General features: G+C 41.9%; 1 protein-coding gene and 1 non-coding gene across 9 annotated transcripts in view; one reads left to right on the top strand and one right to left on the bottom strand.

Moving 5' to 3' along the window:
* The first annotated feature begins 7,380 nt into the window (after nt 1-7,380).
* PHF20 (PHD finger protein 20) overlaps nt 7,381-19,964 on the top strand; it is a 113,529-nt gene continuing 100,945 nt past the window's right edge. For 6 of the 8 annotated variants that reach the window (XR_004130932.2, XM_031433902.2, XM_064475724.1 and 3 more), the window contains exon 1: nt 10,614-10,731. The gene's annotated coding sequence lies outside the window, so the exon portion shown is untranslated. Of the gene's footprint in view, nt 7,400-10,613; nt 10,732-19,964 lie in introns of those variants that run through there. The other 2 variants (XM_064475722.1, XM_031433903.2) reach the window with 2 other exon arrangements.
* LOC116147529 (U6 spliceosomal RNA) lies at nt 9,023-9,134 on the bottom strand. The gene has a single exon (XR_004131090.1). It is a non-coding gene; the product is annotated as a U6 spliceosomal RNA (small nuclear RNA).

The following is a 19,964-nucleotide window of genomic DNA, read 5'->3' as shown; positions in this document are numbered from 1 at the left end:
CAGTGGTAGAGTGCATGCCTAGTATGTACAAGGTCCTGGGTTCAGTCCCCAGTGCTGTCATTAAAAATACATAAATAAACCTAACTACTTCCCCCCCAAAACAAACAAAAAATAGCCAAAAAACATTACTAAGACCAATGTCAAAAGGCATAATGCCTAAGTTTTTTTCTAGAACTTTTATGGTTTCAGGTCTTATATTTAAGTCTTTAAATATACATAATAAATTTTGAATTTTTTTGCATGATGTGGGAGAGTAGTCCAGTTTGATTCTTTTGCATATAGCTGTCCAGTTTTCCTGTTCAAATCCTTCTAAACCGGGTAGGTGTGTTTTTAGCTATTGTCTCAGCTTCAAATTCACCCTTTCTGCTTTATGATTTCAGGGTTGAGACTCTGCAAACAATATTTCTCCTTTGCATGCTGGCTGGCTGTTAAGCTCTTCTGTTAGAGACTACTAGAGGGATACTGCAAGGGTGGAGGAAGAAGGATGGAAGCCTCCTTCCTATTTGCTTCCTGTTTCTATCAGTGGCATCCCAGCAAGGCTTCTTAATTCCAGCAGTGGCAGTTCCCTCCCATTACAACAGCTGAATTAATTTGTAATTTTTCTAACACAAAAAATCAGCCTCATTAGCACTGCCCAGTGCCTCCTACACACAGGTCTTGGTCCCAACCCCTCAGAGACACAAGCACCTACCAAGCAATGCCTCCTCTTCAGAGGTCTGAGTTTCAATTCTGTTTGGCACCTCCTCTAAGTTTCTGTGTTTTGATAAATCCAACCTCTTCCCTTTGTTCCCTCAGCCCTAAGGATTGTAGCTGTCTCTGCAATAACTACCTACGTGATACCTTAGATTTCTCCTCTTACCTCTTCAGTTATGCAGTTAACAACCCATTATATCAAACTGTCTCCCTTCAAATAACCTCTCTACATGACCTTGACTGATATATAAGGATCTGATATTTACTCTTTATATATATATATTTTTTTAAATTAAAGTGTAGTCAGTTTTTATAATCTTGTGTCAATTTCCAGTGTACAGTGATATTTACTTTTCAAGGTCCAGTTCAAATGGTACCTTCTATGTGTGTCTTTTCCCATTACTCTCAGTTCAAATGATTGCTCCAGTAAATTCTTACTGTCTTTCTTAAGGCCTATAGATTTTTGTTTTCATAATCATATGCCAAATCACACCCTTTTGGCTAATAACACTCCTCTTTTGCTCTACAATGACACTGAAACTCCTTCACACAAATTAATTATGAGGATCCAACAAGTTCATCTACCAGTTCTAATAGAGAAAGGTAGGTATAGGGCAGGCTGGAACAAATATGGACTCTCATTATAATTCTGTGCGATTTACTTAAACTCTCAGTTAAGTTTCAATTTTACCAGCCTCACAGACTGCTGAGGATTCAGTAAAATAACATAGAGAAGATTAAGTAAGGTAATGTGTGTGCAGCATATAGCACAGTGCCTTACAGTAAACATTCAATAAACGTAAACTGTGATTTTTGCTATTAGCTTATGATTTATCCAGCTATATGTACTAAGACCTCTTTTTTTTAGTACAAAAAATAATTCTTAAGTACACTCATCACACTCTCCCTTGGAGATTCCCCCTTACTCTATCTCTTTCAGTCAACTGGCCTCTTTGCTGTTCCTTAAATGCCCAAGGTATGTTTGTGCTTCTTAGAGCCTTGGCATTTGCTGAAGATTTGCCTAGGACACTCTTCTCCAAGACAAATGCAGGTCTTACTCCTTTCTGTCTCCTTATGGTCATAACCAGATATTACCTTCTCAGTGAGGCCTTCCCAGATTTTTCTATTTAAAAGTGTAGCACCCCTTAACTACCTATTCCCCTTTCCTAATTATTTTTCTCCATAGCACTTATCATCGACATACCATGTATTTTACTTATTTATTTATTTGTTCACTGTCCATCTCCCACCATGAGACTGTAAACTCCATGAAGGCAGAGATTTTTCTGTTTATTTGTTCATTATTATATGGTGTGCTGATAAGTATAGTGTTTGCCATCATCCATAGTGTAAATACTCCCACTATGGCCTGTTTTAAGCTACCAACTGAATATTTAATAATCAGCTCTTGCAAACCAGTCAGTACAGGCTGGCTCCCATACTCCACTGTATGTCTGTGACATTGAGTGGGTTACTCAGCCTTTCTTAAGTGTCAGTTTTCTCAGTGAAATATCTTTGGGATAATAATAGAACCTACTTTATAAAAGTAGGCAAAGTTAAATGAGTTAATACAAGTAAAGCACATAAATCAGTGGTTGACACAGTGTTAATTTTATTATTATTATTTTTTAATGGAGGTGCTGGAGATTGAACTCAGGGACCTTGTGCATGCTGAGAATGCACTCTACCACTAAGCTATACTCAACCCCTATTATTTTTATTATAATTATACATTTATATTTTTACTTTTCTCCACATTCCACCAACATTGATTTGTCATTTCCAATGATTTTTGCTATTTTTTCCAAAGTCTGTACTGATTGAACAGGTCTATCAAGTTCTGTGACATTCTTTGATCCACCAACAAAATAACTAGTTTGTTGGTCATGATTTACTGATAACCAACAAGCATAAAATTTTGGCAATCATTTCTCAAGATGTTGACTTATTGTACTTCCTCCTGTGTTCATGACTATTCATTGATTTCTGACCACTTGCCTTTTGGCAATTCTGCTATAATGGAGTGAAATAGAGTTTCCTACTGAAGGTTTGGGGAGCAAAGAGGAGTCCAGGAAACCTTACCATCTGTCTTACCCCACTTCCTCAATCTTTTCCAGAACTCTCAAATTGCCTGAATCTGCCTGCCTTGAAAATATCCAACTATAAAAGTATTTGTTTTCACTTCCTCTGGGAAGTTGGCATTGATTCTGCTCACTGTTGTTAGACTCAATCAATCCCTCATTACTTTTCTCATTAAAATGTAATTCTACTTTGTTTCTTATCCATTTGCATTCATTACCAGATTGTGAGCTACTCTGGGAATATCAACTGCTTCTCCTTTATCTCTACTCCCCCAGCTCCTAACATCCTGCCTGGAATGTGCTGGTTGTTTAACTACTGTTTGTTGAATTGGTTGGTGTTGCTTTGAAGATGCATCAGTACAGAGCCAGACTGAGGGAGGATGAAAGAACTTCTCAGAAATAAAGCACATTGCCCAGTGACAATTAAGGATAGACAAGCAGGGCATGTTCTCACACAGACAGAAATTTTGCATGATTTGAGAGTGGACTGTGTGGGCGAGTTGGAAAGTAACAAGAGATTCCATTGGAAAGATATACAAGGGCCAACATGTGAAGGGTTTCCGTGCTCTCCTAAGAATGGTGGCAGTGGTGTGCTGGAGCAGGCTTGTACCAACTTGTGAGCCAACTGATAAGTGTCCAGGAATTTTGTGAGCCAGTGGATCTCATATTAGTAGTCTGAAATCAGCCACAATGTATTTGCAGCACAGATATTCACAAATGCTACAAATCAACCTTTTCTTTTGTTTTTCTCAGAGAGCTAGCTGCTGATAGGTCATGAAAGAGTTTTGGATGTCACATTAAAAAGGTTGTTAAATCTCATAAAATTGTTATAAGGGTTAAGTGAGAAACTATGTATGTAAGTACTTAGAGTGCCTGGTGTAATGGAAGGCCCCAAAATTATTGTTTGATATTACCATTCATGCAAAATACTAAGCACCTATTTTTTGCTGGGCATCATTCCATGTATTGGGGACACAGCAGTAAACAAAACAAAGTCCCTGCCCTCATAAATTGTAAATTCTAAAGCTATGAAATAGATTATTACAGAAAAATAAATATGTAATATACCAGGTGGTGGGAAGTGCTCTGAAGAAAAATAAATGAAGTTGAGAGAGAAAAAGACAGGACACTGTCTTATTTAGGGTAGCAGGGAAAGCCTCTGTGATAAATTGACACCTGAACAGAGACCAGTAGGAAAATAAGTGCTCAGTCTTATGGGCATCTAGGGGTACATTTTTTCAGGCAGAGGGGACAGCAAGGACAAAACCTCAGGTAGAAGTGTATTTAGTGTGTTCAAGAAAAGAGAAGGATACCAGTGTAGCTGGAGTGAACAAAGCAAAGAGAAGAGAATTTGAGATCAGAGTACTGGGGAACATAAAAGGCAGATCAAGAAAGCCTGGTAGGTAAAGATTTTGGATTTATTTTTAATTAGAGAGGGGACAATTTTAGATGGTTTTGTGCAGAGGAATGGATGATTTGACATGTTTTAAAAGGGTCATTTTGCTTATTATTACTAGGATGTTAGAATGGTAACTTGAATATTTTGGAGAATAAGCCACATTGGAGAGTGTTTGAGGACAGAGGAACTAGGGGAGGCTCTACTGAGAATTTGATTAGTTTTGGATGAATAAGCATGAGATCTGGAGTTAAACTGTCTGCTTAAATTATTCTAAGGAATATGACCTTAGATGAGCAACTTCACTTCTCTGGGCCTCCATTGCTTCAACTGCAAAATGATAATAATAGGACCTCTCTTCAAGGGTCATTGTGAATATTAAATGAAATAATTCATGTAAAGTGCTTAGCACAGAGCCTGGCAAACAGTGAATGTTCAACAAATATTGTCATTTTTTTCCCCAAAAGGGCTAAAAATTTGAGGTAGAATAGGAAGGGAAGAGGCAACGGTGAGTGTGCAGGGTAAAAGGAAAATTTGGAAAATCTATAGGGAATCTAAATGTAACTTATTTCTCATCTGGCTTCTGAAGAGCCAGAGATCTTACCCCAAATTATGTGGTGGGAAGACAGAGGCCGTCTGAGGCAGGAGCCAGTTCTCTACATATTCATATGGTTTCATCATTTGGGACTTAATGGGACCTTTAAATTCTCCTTTAGCCAGGTTTCTGCCTCGATTTTACCTCCTGCAATAAAAAAGGCTGCCCTGAAAATAAAAGAAGATGAGTGGGAGGAGAAGGGGTGATGATTTAGCAAGTAGGTTAAATAAACCTTTGAAAATCACGAAGGCCTTAAAAATGCTTATGAAGTAGCAAGGGGAAAAAAAAAGAATGATATAGGCAAGGAAAGTAGGGGAAGTAGAATAAAGTGTGAACAGACCTGTGATTACCTGTTTTTCCATAACTGTCATCCAAATATTTTCTTTGCTGGTACTACTTAGAGCCTGGAATTTGGAATCTAGATTGGGCTTCAGATAGTTTTTTTTAGGCCCAGGGGAACTGTGGGCTGGGCTGGGTAGGGTTATGTCAAGGAGGTGAGATTTCAAACCCACAAGTACGGGACAACAGAAAAGGGGGAGAGAGAGCTTTTGGTGAGTCAGTAAGCAGGCAAGAAGTTCAGAAGGGTCTGAGGTGCAGAGCATCATTTATCAATGTTCTTCACATACCCTCCTCTTGTTTTAACCTGAAATGCAAATAATTGTACTGATACACTCAATCATACATTTGTTTCTTGGTGTACAATTTCCATTAAGTGAGACATAGCTCCAATTTTTCCTCTCTTTTTCCTTTTTTGAATGTACAAGGCTGTTTATTGAAGCACTATCTGTAGCAACTGGAAACATTGTAAATGATCATTGGTAAGGGAATTATTTATTGCAACATTGTTTATAAACATTGAAAACAAAGTGAATGGTCCCTCTGGGTGATTTTTCCTTAGCTTCCATTCCCTGTCTCATTTCTCTAGAGCCCTGAGATTATCCATGTATATACATACAACCCTGGATAGAATAGAATTTTTTTATGTTGTTTAATTTATAATATTTTTCTTAACGGCTTGTCCTTTGCATGTTTGATGGATATTTCCCCCTACATCAAGATCATCAAGATGATTTCCAATACGTCTCTTTTAAAGGCAAGTGGTGATGACATGTGTGATGTACATGGTTGTGGCAGTGGGTTATACACATTCTCAGCAGGGTAACTGGACCATTACTCACTTTTCTCTCTATCAGGAATGCAAGTGAGAATAACATTATGGGAATAATCTTGAAATCATTTTTATTTCTTAAACTATAAATAAATTGCTAGATTTTAAATGTTACAAGTAACAGATTACTTGTGGCACATTTTGCAACTGTGTAGTTATTTTCTGGGAAATCTGTAGAGGGTAACAAGCAATATTTATCAAAATTATAAATGCACATATCCCTGTGGTTCAGATCTTCCATTTCAGAGAACTTAGACTACAGTTCTGTCTGCAGATGTGTGTTGTACTCTTTGTAAATGGAACATAGTTTTTAAATTGCCAGAGGTTGGAAACAACCCAAATGTCCTTAAACAGGGGACTGATTAAGCAAGTTATAGTATATCCACACAAGGAATACAGTGCAGCAGTAAAATAAAATAAGATAATGTGAAGGTCATTTTTATACCACTTACGAAATGTATTATAAAGTGTCCAAAATGTGTTGTTTAGTGAAAAAAATAGGGTGGAGAACAACATGAATAATGCTTCCCTTTATGCAGAAGTTTCAAACTATGTTTGAACTTATATTCAAATTTGCTTGTACTCACAAGGGAATACTGAAAAGATTCATAAGAAAGTAAGAGTAGTGGTTACCAATGGAAACAGGACCAATGAGGGACAAGAATTTAAGAGAGACTTTATATTGTTTACCTTTTATATAATTTCTGGCATTTGAATCATGGGACAGCACGACTATTTAAAAAATTAAAATTAAAAAGTAAGTTTGGAGAGCCAAGTGGAATCTAGCAGATTTATAGACTGTTTCTTTTTTTTCTTTCTCTCTCTCTTTTTTTTTTAGACCGTTTCTTTAACTTTCGTCTTTATAACTTCCATTCCCTTAGTCCCTGGGGCTAAACTCCTCCCCTTTTCTCTTTATCTCTAAGCTGGCGTGAGTTTCAACCCACAAGAAACATGTATGCTTAAATTACAAGGAACAGTGCTAGGTACTGGAGCTCCCAAGGGACAAAAAAGACCAGGACACATAGTCTCTGCCCTTGAAGTGGTCCAGGTGGATTTTATCAGTCTCTTTAGTGGCCCTCGCCACGAGAATGAAAAATGGTCTCCTCTCTCCTCCCCCTTCTCCTTCCCTCCTTACAGTCTTACAAAATGCTGGAAATATATTGGAATTCCTACTTAATACTCCTCCCCCTCACTTGGAGAGCAGCTAAGGCTTGAGGAGCTCAGGAACTTTCCATCAGGCCCAGATTGGTGAGACCTTAGACCAGAACGAAGACTCAACACACTTCCCTTGGGCCCCTGCTGCCTTGTGGATGTTCGTGGACTCTCAGATGCTGCTATGACTGTGGTTTCCGGCTTCCTGAGTTCTCACACTGAGCTTGGTGCTGCAGACATCACACTCCAGTTCCTGCTTTGGAGACCGACATGCTCAGGCTTGGTGATACTTTGAGTGCATGGGGTCTGTGAGTGTGAGTCAGAGCTAAGGGGCTTGCTTTTCTGTTTTAGTTTTTCCTTTTCTCCTTGACAGACTCATTGTAAGTGCTGTGGGGTTGTAGAAGGATAGAGTTTAAAGGCTTGCTGGATGGAGGTTGAGAAAGATCAGTTTTCTAGTTGAATATTCTATCTCAGATCTTTACTTCTGCTTCTCTTTAGCTAGGGACATTTTGAATACTCCAGATAATGAATCTAGTAAAAAGCAATCAGAAAATCATTTATATAGAACTTTGCAGTTTACAATACATTTTCTCATGTGTTATTTAACTTAAATGTGACAATTCTGTGAGTGAGGGTAAATATCATCCCATTTTACAGTTGAAGAAAAGTGATGCTTAGGGAGAGAAAGGACACTTCTGTGCAGGTATTGAATGACTCTTGTGCTACTGTACAGCTGGTGTGTATGCAAGGCTTCATTGTGGAGCTGTTGTCTTATGTGCTGGGACCACAGTTCTGAAGTGATTGGAAACTTAGCAGGAGAGAATCTACTCGCTGGAGTTGAGGCTGCTGTACATTCATTCTTTCACTCATTCAGTCAACCACAACTATTAATTGAATGCCATCTGACAAAGAAAGGTTCTATCTAAGAAAGAATTGGAAGGTTGAGACCAATTACTTAGTGAGATGCTGGGGAAGACCTTAAGGCAGAAGGGTAGATAGATGCTGCTAAAGAGGCAGTAGTGAAACCTGGACTTTAGACCAGAACTTTTGCAAACCGGAGTTCTGTGTCTAGCAGCCAGCCAGACATCCAGCTCAGAAGTTAGCAAGGCAAGTTTCCGCAGGTTTTTTAATCAGGAAAAGCTTAACTCTCAATGTATTTTATTCGTATTTTATCAAGTTATTTTTGCCTGGCCAGCATCAGTCCTTCCCTCTCTTCTCATTTGGGGGGGTGCTATCCTTAGAGGCAAATTGTTCCTCTCTTCTTCCTCTGGCAGCCTGGACTAATCCATGTGACCTGAGATTGACCAATCAACATCGGCTCCTGGCCAAGACTTTGCCTCTTGAGTGCAAGACTCAAAGACAAAGGGATATTAGGATTGAATCCCAGCTGTGGCATGTGGTGCTGCTGGCAGCAACAGCTGCTGCTTCTTGCTTCTTGGTGGAGCTGCTTTTGTGAGGCTTGTTTTCTGATCCTGCTCTCCTGTCCATGCTCTGGGGCCCCAGTATCCTCCCAATATATTTTTCTTTTGCTTGTACTTGTAACAGTGTCAGTGTTTATACTTGCAACAGACAAAAAGAATTTTAACTTACAGATTGTCATGCTTTCTTTACCAGGTGGTAAACTCAGAGAGCAGGGCCTAAATCTCATTCTGCTCTGTGTCTTTGATGCCCAGCTCAACCCTGTGTCTCAATATGTGCAGGTTGAATAAGAAAAGAAACATGTTATATTTGTATGGGGCAATGGATCCTTGGCATTACCGTCGTTACAGAGCAAAAAATTCTCTATATGCTACAACAGCCACCAAAATCTGAGCAATTTAATGTTAATAAACATATACCCAGAGGATCCTGGGAAGGTCCTTTCTTCCTGTATTTTAGCACTTGGCTGAGTTCATGCAGGTAGTTTTGGTTCTCAACCCAGAAGTTGTTTGTTTTTTTAAAATATGGAACAGTTCACAAATTTGCAAGTTATCCTTGGTCAGGGGCCACACCAATTTTCTCTGTATGGTTACAATTTTTGTATATGTGTTGTCAAAGTGTGTATAGGACTTTTTGTCCCTGTCTTCCCAGGACCTCTCCCTAAGAACTGCGCTCTGCTCTGACTACCTCAGCTTAGGAAATGCCCTCTTCAGTCTCCAGACAGGACTTGAGAAGCACTTCTCCTATTGAGTCAGGTCATTGAAGAAGAATCTACTCGTTATTTTCAATTATCACTTTTTTTTTTTCAAATATCATTCCCTTTATTTCATTCCTTCCACAAATGCACAATGAACGTCTACTATCTGTCAGGTTCTGACAATTCCCTAGGTACAAGATAGACCCTAAATCTAATTTGGGCCAAAGACAAAACCAGGAGAACAAACAAGTTAAATAATTACAAACTGTGTCAAGTGCTCTGCTGAAAATGAGCAGTGGTAAGGTAGAGAGTAATTGCTGTGTGGGAGGCATGAGATTGAGGGGAGCACTTCTGGATAACGTAGTCAAAGAGGACTTCACCGAGGAGACCCGTCAAAGAGTCAGCTTTGTAAAAAGCAACAGTCTAGTCAAAGGCCCAGCGCTTGGAAAGAGCTTGTGAAGAGCCATAGAAACGGACAGAAAATCAGCGTGGCCAGAGGATTAGCAAGGGTGGAGGATTCGATGGAGAGATGATTGATTGGTTGTTGCAGGGCAGTGACAAGATTTACATTTTAAGAAGTGCAATCCGGCTGCCCTTTTTTCCAATGTAAAATAAAGTCGTTATTGTCTTCCTAAATAACAAATGTTTAGCATTTCTCTTTGGGACTCCCCAAGTCCCATTGGAAAAACACCTTAGACCCTTCTGGGGTGGCTGGAACTCCGACCTTGGCCCCCACCCCCCGCAACGGAGGCAAAGTACAGCTCCTCTCCGCACTACCAATTGGAGTCCTTTCTTAGGAGTTAGTAAGGGAAAGTAGAGGAGGGATGAGTGCAAAGGCCTTGAGGCGGGGAGGAATCTGGCTTGTTAGAGTACTTGAAAGACACTGAGTACATGGGGGAGCTGATTCTGTGAGAATGTGAGAGAGGCAGGTTAGGTACGGATTGAAGAGCCTGGCAGATAGGCTACAGTAAAGATTTAGATCTCAATCCGAAGAACAGTGGGAAATGGGCTTTGAGCTGGGGAGGCTGTGAAAAGCTCCCACAGTCTGAGTGTGAAGAATGGATTGTAAGGCGAAAGAGTAATGGGGTGGAGAGGGCAATCATCATCTAGGAAAGAGGTGATGGTGGCCTAGACTGGAGTGTTGGCAGCGGGACAGAGAGAAGTAAGAGGCTTCGAGATGCATTTAGGAGGCAAAATTAAGAGGTGATGGACAGTGTCCAGTTCCGGGCTTCGTATGATCACTGTGGATGTGGGTGAATGGGGACTTCGTGCTCGGGATCCAGCCGCAGGCGTGTTCCCGCGCGTCAAGGCGGTGGGCGTGGCTCGCCCGAACTGTCGCCACGGTAATCTGGCGGGGAGGGGCCGAGGGCGGGGCAGATGAGGCGCTGCGTCACTTGGTGGTGGCGATGGTGCGTGTGTGTGGGGGGAGGGGGATACGCTGGGCGCGTCCCGGGGGTCACGTGGTGCGCAGCACGCAGAGTCCTTCTGTCGGTTGGTCCTGGAGCGGCGCAGCTGGAGCGGGGCTGTGAGGTGAGCTCGCGGCGAGGCGCGGCGAGGCGAAGCCGGCCGCCTGAGGCCGGGTCGGGCCGGGCCTGCGCCGCGCGCGCGCGCGCGCGCCGTGCGGGCGGGGACGGTGACGGACGCCCTGCTGCTCTGGTCCCCTGCCCGGCCCCGCTCCCCGCCTGGCCCCGCTTGCCCAGCCCGGAGGGAGGCCCGGGGACCGCTGCTGAGAGCGTGGCGGGCGTGCGAGCGGCGCCCAATCCCCAGGGCTGCCCGCTGGAGTGACGGAGGCCAGGGCCAATGAGCGCCACCCGAGGGGGCTGGGCCGCTGGGTGCGGGCCCGGGGCGCGGAGCGGGCGGTGTTGGGGGTGGGGGGTAAGCTCTACGGCTAGAGTCTGAGCTGTGTGGCCCCTGAGAGCTCACCAACCCCAGCTGTCGCCTTGTGCTTTGGGAACGCGTTTTCTTTTATTGACTCTTATCCTATTATGGGGAGCACACCCCTTTCTCAAGCCCCCGATATGGGAGTGTCCCCTTTCTCTATAATTCTTAGAAAATGTGGTCGATGTACCCCCTTTCTTAAGTTCCAGACCTGGGATTTTACCTCATTTTCCAAAGCCTCCCCACCTGAGGATGTACCCCCTTACCCACGACCCCCAAACTGGGAGGACACTCCCTTTTCGAGCCTCCAGTCTGAGTAAGCACTTCCTTTCAAATTTGGGGGTTCTCCCCATTAGCAAGTTTCATACCTGGGATCCAATAACCAAAGTTTTGGGGTACTCCTGTTCCCACAGATCCAAAGAAGAATCCCCTTTTCCAGGCCCCAAATCTGGCAACATGCTTTCCAGAATTTCTGAAATTTCGGGGCTGCTTCTTTTCTCCAACCCTTCAAATCTAGGGGTGCACCTTAGTTACAGAGTCTATCGAACATGAGATCCAAATCCTGAAGTTTTAGGATACATATTTGTATTAACAGAAGGGAATTCACTGCTTTTTCCAGTCACTGTATTCTTGGGGTTTCACCCTTTTTCATGAGTTATCTAAATCGGACCACCTTATTTCCTAGGTGTGTTTATTTCCTGTGCCCCTCAAATTTACAGCGTGCCCTTATTTTGGTTACACAGTTCTTGTGGTGTACCCACCTTCCTGGTGCTTCTTAAATCTAGGAGGGCACACCTTTTTTCTGAGTCCTCTCATTCCCGGGTGATGGTCCATGGTTCTTGAGCTTTTCTGCCATCCATGATATTTTCTTTATTCTGTTTCCTTCCCTCTTTGGAACCCCATTTCTCTTTAGGTGCTCTCACTGTCTGGTCAGTGCACCCATTTCCTCTTCCTTCCTCTAGTGAATGCATATCTTTCTTCAGTGCAGCACTTTCTCTGCTCTGTGGCCTTTTTTCTCAGCACACTTCCTATAGTCAGTCCTACCTCCTGAATTCCCCTCCTCCTAGGGGAGGATTCCCCCTGCCCCCGCAAAAGTGTGCCTGCATGTTGTCTTTCTAGGGCTACTTTATCTTTTATCATTCTGCTAACAGGAACTCTTTCGGCTTGCCTTATCCCCAGGCATTTTTCTGGTTTCTTTCTTCCTTTGGACACTACCCTGCTTACTGTTGGCTGCAGAGATTTTCTTCATTCTTCCTCATGCTCTGGAAATGGCCTCAAGTTCAGGACTGCCTGACTCCCAAGCACTGGATTTAAACTGGAAAGGAATCCTCTTGCATTTCTTTGTTTTTTCACAGGGCTCATAATCCTCCTGGTGGTTTGCTTCCGATAAGATTCAAGTTAGATGGGTATTGTTTTTCTTGTTTTCTTTATTTCCCTTCATTGGAAAAAAAAACCCCAGCAAAACCTCACGAGATTCTTTTAGTCTTGCTTCTAGCTCATAAACTTCCTCCCTTCACTGGCTTTCTTCCTTTTATCAAGGAAAGAGGTCATTTGAAGGAATCTCTTGGTCACTCTTTTTGTTCTTGTTCCTGGGGTACAGGTGGGGGATGGATATTTCTCTCTCCCTGTAATCCCCTCGCTGCCAAATCTTGCTCCCAACCCCCACCTTAAAATCTGCAAATGCCTGAAATTTCTCTTAAAAGCCTCTCTGTAGGCTCTTTCTTTTGTGTTTCCCTCTGTCTTTCCAGATCTTACTCTGGGCTTCTCAGCCAGAACCTTAACCAGATTAATTTCTCCACAGCTGGAATCTCAAGTGCTTATAGGATAATGACACCTCTGACCTTTCTCCCTTTTGGGAAGTACTTGAGTGTGCAGCTGTATGAGGCCTCAGTGGGGAGAGCGTTTGGACCTGAGAAGGTACACTGGCAGGATGTGGCAGGAAAATACTGCTTTTCAGGACCACGTCCTTCTGAATCTCATTTGAAGATTGGATGTTTGCCAAGCACCTGCTTCTTAGGGATGCTGTGGGATTTAATGATACTCCCAGGAACCTGTAGGAATTAATGGGTCTTGTGGAGAAGTGCTCTGAACTCAGTATTGGAACTTGAATAAAATTAACCATAATTGTATTTTCAGAACAACTAAGCTGTTTTATATTTCATGTGCATGAAAGCCCTAGAGCTGTGTTATTTCAGGAAGTGAAGTAGATCCCACATTTAGATCATAAGGTCATTAGTAAGTACCAAATTTATTAAAAAACATTGGAGGTCTTTCTGGGCAGTACCTAATAAAATACGGTATACAGAAGGCAAGCGGTACTTTGTGTTTTATTTGTCTGTTTGATACTTTATATGTATACTGCTATATGTAGTCCACCCTTAAAGTATTCTACACCAGTGCTTCTCAAACTTGAATGTGCAATAAGTCACCTGGGGTGCTGATTCTGATCCAGTAGGTTTAGGGTGATTAATCCAGTAGGTTTAGTGTGGGGCCTAAGTATCTGCTTTTCTAATTCCCAGATGATGTTAACGTTATTACAATTTGAGTAGTTAGCTTCTATGCACAAAGCCATAGATTTCTCTGTGAAAATAATAAGGTGGTGGTTAGCCTTATGCTGGAGCATTATTTTCCATTTTCTGTTTACCTTGGTGCACAGTGCTTAAAGTTTGTACAAGGCTGTGGTCCCCTTTGGAGGACTATTATTTATACTCAGTTACAGTTATTCTAGCATTTAGCTTTTAAAATCATGACTAGAACTTCTTCAGGAGTTTGATTTCTATATATTTTATTCAATTTAAATCCTTAAATATTTCTTGCTTAAAGGTGAACATAATTCTTGTCAGAAAATCATTCTAGTAAATATTGCATAGCCAATGTAGTAATCAGCCAGCTTGTCTCTCTGGTCCTTCACCTGTCATTTTACCAGGGATAGTGAGTCTGACATACCCCAAGTCACCAGGGTCACAGGTGTTGGAATTTCCAAAGAGTCCTTGGTTTTCTAAGTTTTGGAAAAATGGGCCCTGGAAAGGCAGGTGCCTGGACCTTGAATGGAAGCTACTCGCTTGTCTCTTTGTGGGAGCTTCACAAAGGCGAATGCAGTTTGGAGGATAACATTGGTGGGGATCTTGGCTTATGGTGCTCTCTCCTTTTGTATCCATATCTGTTTCTAAGTCTTAGTGGGTTTTCCCTTTCTAAATGTCTTAGGTCATCTGTACCTATTTCCCTGGCTGTCACCTGTCATGGCCTTTTCTGCATAATCCTATTCTAATCAGGACAAACCTGAATGACTAGACTATTTTGTATCCTGGTCCTCTCCCCTCCCCACCATCCCTCACATGAATGTCAGATAGATCTTTTTGGTAATGGATTTGATCTGGATTTGGCTCTTGTCCCAGCTCTTCCGCTCACTGTGAGACCTCAGGCAAATCACTTAATGCTACCGGGCCTCATTCTCCCCATTTGTAAAATTAGGGGCTGATTATGATTATCTCCAAGATCTACCCTGCTCTCAGCCTGTGTCCGAATCTTGCTTAGAAACCCAGTGTCTGTGGGAGCTTGTTGTAGCAGATCTGATTTCCTTCACGTGTTCTACTGGGCGGGCTGCCAGTCATTCCCTTGTACAAGTCACTTCTGTCACTGCCTCTTTTCTAGCCAAGGCACCCAGCTTGTCCTCACACCCAACTTCAGCATTCTTCTTGCCTCCATGTCCTCTGCCATTTCCATGCTTTATTTAATTCAAAACTGTCTAAACTTCTCAGAGAAGTCTGTCTTGAATCCTCCATTCAATGTTAGCTACTTCCTTGAATCCCTAAGAGGGATTCCATAGTTTACATACAACTATGTTTATTTGTAAGTTCTTTTATCTGAAGTGTATTTTAAAAATGTTTTCTCCTCCCCACCCCAGCTTTCTTTTTCTCTTTGAATTAGTAGGTAGAGTGACATTTAAAAATGAAGCAGGTGGTTTGCCTTTGGCTGGAGTTTGGGGAAAGTGAGATGTAATGCTTTTAGCCCTCTTCTCCCAAGGTGTCCATATCTGTGGGGATGGGAGACTGGGAGAAGCTAGCTGGTACTTCTTCCTGGATTTTAAAGGTGCTTAAACATCCTATCTGAAATTTGGAAGTGTATCTTAAGTTCAAACTTCATTTGAAAATTAATTCCAAGTGCTCTTCCTTCTAGTAACACACTAAGTCACAAAATCTGGCAAGAAATTGCTAAGGACAGTGATAAGAAATCTAGATTTCAAATAACTTCATCAGCAAGTAAAGGTAACAGTTCTTTGAGAACACCTGATTATCCTCAAAGGCAGTTGCAGATGTTGCCTGGAAATCAAGGCTCAAAGGTGTATATAACCTCTTAATCTTATGTCCTCATCTTTCTAGGAAGTAATGAGGGGGGAATTTACATTTTTCTTGATTAAGCATTCTTTAAACCAAAACGTGTGCTTAGTCAGAGCCTCCTTGGTTAAATTGTAAGCTTGGAGAAAGGGAGGATGCTGTCCCTGTCTCACTCATCTCAGCAACTACCCTTTACATGTTGTTGACTAACCTTGGGATAACCTATTGAAAATTGAACCCCCCCCCCTTCCCCCTGATTTGTAATGATGCTGTGGCAACTTTGCTGGATCTTGGGCTAGATATTCAGCTGTCCTTTGTTTTCTTTGGCCAAATAATGGAATTAATGAGCTTGTAGAAATCCCATTAAATTTTAGGAGCTGAATATGAGTCACTGAGCTTAAAGAGGGCAGCTGTATGAAAGGGAGATGGTGCCTGAATCAGTGAATTTAGGGGAAGGAGGAAGAGGAGGGGCCTGGGGAAAGATTTTAAATGATGGTTTTATTTGATAAGAGCTTATCCCATGTCAGGAACATAATCCTAGGATTTTAAAGGCTGACTCCCCAGGCATCTTAAAGGAGTCTTTGGGTTCTCTTTTTCCTAGTAGAGACCTAGTTTTCAAGAGATCTCTTTCTCCTGTGGAAAAGATGCACAGCCAGGTGGGTTGGCATGCCTTCCTTGCTTCTGCAGGTGTTGGGATTTCTAGGTTGTGGAAATCTGGCCTAGAAATACGGGCATTTAAGTTAGCATTTTTTTGGAGCACTCTTACTGGCTCTTACTGAATCTTTACAGTTTATCTATTATGTTATTATATTTTTAATATATTTTTATATATTATATATTGTTATATTATCTTCTTACTAATAGATAAGAAAACAGATTAAGTAACTTATTTGTCCAGGGTCATTTGGCTAATGACCCAGGTTTCTTTGCCTGTAAGTCTTGTGCTGTTACATCCTCCTCTTTACAGTTGCCTTACCTTTTACCTTCCCCCTAAGGTTTGAATAAGTCACTTTAGTCACTATCAAACAGATGGCAGCCTGGAGCCCAGGACTGAGGCACTGCTGACAGAAAAGGTGGTCTTGCCACCTCATCCCAGATTGTTTTCCTGACCATGTAAACATCCTTTAATTGTAGAAGCCAAACTTTCTCAGCTGAGGTTACCTTTCTCCTCTTCTTGAGGCTCCCGGGCATGGCTGGTTTGGGCTGCTTGACTGTCCCTTGGTCTCATAGAGTGGTGAACATTGTCTAGTGTGCTTTGATGAGTAGGAAGTTGGTCATGCTGTGAGCTATATGAGAATTATACATCTGCAATTCAGAAAGGCAGGGTAGTTAAAGAGGCCAACTTTCATGTCCAGGCTGCACATACCATTGTGGTAAAGGACCAGGATTTGGAGGCAGAATGCCTGAGTTTGAATTCTAGCATCTGCCACTCTTTTGAGGCTACATGTAACTTGGGTATGGGGCTCCAAACTCTTGGGGCTCTCCCTGTGGGACAGACACTGGAGGCAGACTTCCAGCATGGCAAGTCACTAACCCACCTGGACTTCTATTTCCTCTCTTAAGTATCGTCATAACTACCGCTCATCGATCATTGGAAGTATCAGTAAATGTTACCCTTTTTCTCCATTTCTTAATCTGTAAAAGGGGAATAAGAAAACCTCATTTATAAAGTTATCAAAGCTTGGTGAACTGTGAAGAGTTGAGTATAGTTACCATTATTTTGTTTTATTCCTCTGAAAATGTCTGTAAAATCCTCTCAAGGACCTTATTTGTTAGTTTGTATTTCATTGGTAACTACGTTAGTAGTCTGTAGGAGAGAAAGACACATTTTTTTTTCTCATTTTCACACAGCAACTTCACAGTAAACCCTTAATATTATTAGTGTCCAGCTATTACAAAGGTCGTATTTTTAGAAGCAGTACAAGTACAGTGGGGTTTGGAGGAGGTACTGCTTCTCAAATCCTACCTCTCCCTCCTAGCCAGGTGACCATGGGCAAGTTATTTGCTCTAATCCTCCTTTCCTTCCTCTGTAAAATGGGGTAATACTTCCAACTTCTCTGCATTATTGGGAATGAGATTATTTGTCAATGATTTAGCCTGTGCTGAAAACTTTGTTAGCCATTTCCTGGTATTAATAATAAAGACCAGGAATGAAAATTAATACTTAAAGTAATTAATTAGTTGACTATTGAATGATTTTTATTTATCTTTAAAACCCCATGTGCAGTGAAATGGTTGTAATTTAGGAAAATGTCTTTGGAGGTCCCATGGGGTAATGACTCCATCTCCAAATTGTTTTCCTTTGTAATGTGGTGATACCTCAATTAAGGAATCCTGTAAGAACAGCTTAGTCAGGTATGTTTAAAAAAAGATTCCCTTCCTTAAAGGGAATGCACATAAACCCACTCCAGAGCTGCCTACCATCGTTTATAGACTGGAGCCCTCCCTGTGACTGAAAAAGCTTTCCTTAGACTCTAGGGGTGAAATTGTGGTCTTTCTTTAGGTGCCTCATTCCCTGTGCTTTGCTTTCCTCCCCCTTCCCCCAAGGAGTAGTAACAACAGTTCCTGTATTTACCTGTGGAGAGAACTTTTCAAAGAGCCTCCACATGATTGTCTCCTTGAATCCCTACATCCCTGGAGAGGGGTAATACTGGTCTCTTTCCTGTTTTTATTCCCATTTGCCAATGAGGAAGCTGAGGTTATCTCATTTAACAAGCGTCTGACTGCCATTTAGGGCATGTGTGTTAGATGCTGGGGGTGCCTGTGAGAAGTTAAATGCCTCAGGAGAGATCGGCTCAGAAATGGGCAGTTACAGTGTGGAGTCCAGAGGGCAGGCAAGGCTGCCTTGGGAGAAAAATGGAGTGAGCCCTGACCCAGCAGCCGTTTGGGGAGGTGCTGATGGCTGAGCCTAGTTTGAAGGACGAGGCAGAGGAAGCAGCTTGAGCAAAGGTCTGGAGGTGGGAACTACAAGGAATCTGTGTGTGCAGGCTACACGAGCAGTAATAACTTAAGTAAGAGTGTTTATTGTTTGCCAGGCTCTGTGCTAAGTAATTTTTATCTTCACAACACCTGAATGAAGATATGAAGAAGGGATGAGGCCCGAAAAGAAATGACTTGTGCAAGGGTTATCTGGAAAGTGATGGGGCTGGTATCCAAACCCAGACAGTGTCAGTTAAGAGTTCTGGCTTATAACCCCTATGTGCCACTGTCCCTCTGCTGAGCTTGTGTGCTTTTCTCTCTCTCTCTCTCTCTTTTTGTTATCATTACATTTTCTAGGTGACTTTATTTTTTTAGTTTTTTTTTGGGGGGGGGCAGGTAATTAGGTTTATTTATTTATTTTTGGATGCAGTGCTGGGGACTGAACCCAGGACCTTGTGCATGCTAAGCATGCGCTCTACCACTTGAGCTATACCCTCCCCACTGGTCCTCTCCTTTAAGCTCCCTTTAATAACTCCTGGTGTGGTTTGGCCATAATGGCTAACTCACTGATGGCCTTGATACCGCACCGAGTAGCTTGAACACTGTTCTGTTGGGGAGTTACTGAGCTCTTTTTTTAAGTTGAAATACAATTGACTTATAACCTGAAGTGTTTTAAACAAAGGAGTCTTACAATAGATTTATGCTTTAGAAATACTACTGTAGTAGCATTGATGCAGATTAGCAACGGTGTAGTAGTTGACTCGTCAGACTACCTGGGTTCAAGTCCCTGTCCTAATCCTTGGTAGCTTTGTCATTTGGGCTACTTTCTGAACCTTAGTTTTTTTCATCTATAAAACAGGAATAGTAGTAATCCTCATAACAAACCTATGATGTAGATACTAAAATGAGATGTATATATATAAAGCACTGAGAATTTTGTCTGTCATAAAATAGGCACTCAGAAGTAAGTTTATAAGACAATTTTGATTTGGATCTAGGGAGGGTGTGCCTGGAGGTTTTGAGATGCATTGAGTGCTGTTGCAGTAATTGGATTAGAACTGATGCGGGCCTGAACTGGGCAACCACTGGGCAATGGGAGAAACCTGGAAATATGTGTTATAAAATGGTGACTGAGACCAGGAGGCAAGGGCGATGCCCATGTTTCTGACTTGGCACGTTGGCAGTCTTGGGGCCTTAAACTGTGGTGGGGAGAAAAGGAGAAGGAACTTGTGAGGGTAAGATGATTAGCTCAGTGAGGTTGAGTAATGTGCCAAAGGTCATTCAAGCAAATATATTCTGGAGCCAAGCCTGGGCACTAGGCCCTTTCCACTGTTTCTGGAAAGATCCATGGGTTTAACCAATTCATTCTCAGTAATTCAGAATGAGTAAACTCAACCTGTTTGCTGTCTGTCTGAATTTTAATTGTAGAAGAAAAAGCTTGGCTCTTGGAGAAAGCATTTCAAATATCTGGGAAGAGGGTAAGAGAATTTTTTTGGCCCATTTCTTTTCTTCCTTCCTCCTTTCCTTGCGCCCCTGCTTTGTTTATTTCCTTACCCTCCCGAGTAAAAGAGGCTGATCAGCTCTTTTTGTGTGAGTTGGGCAAGGGCCTGAAGAAATGGTAATCATTGGCTT

This window comes from Camelus dromedarius, chromosome 18 (genome assembly GCF_036321535.1).
Source record: "Camelus dromedarius isolate mCamDro1 chromosome 18, mCamDro1.pat, whole genome shotgun sequence".
NCBI lineage: Eukaryota > Metazoa > Chordata > Mammalia > Artiodactyla > Camelidae > Camelus > Camelus dromedarius.
Note: the sequence above shows the minus strand (reverse complement) of the source record. Positions and strands in the feature narration are given on the sequence as shown.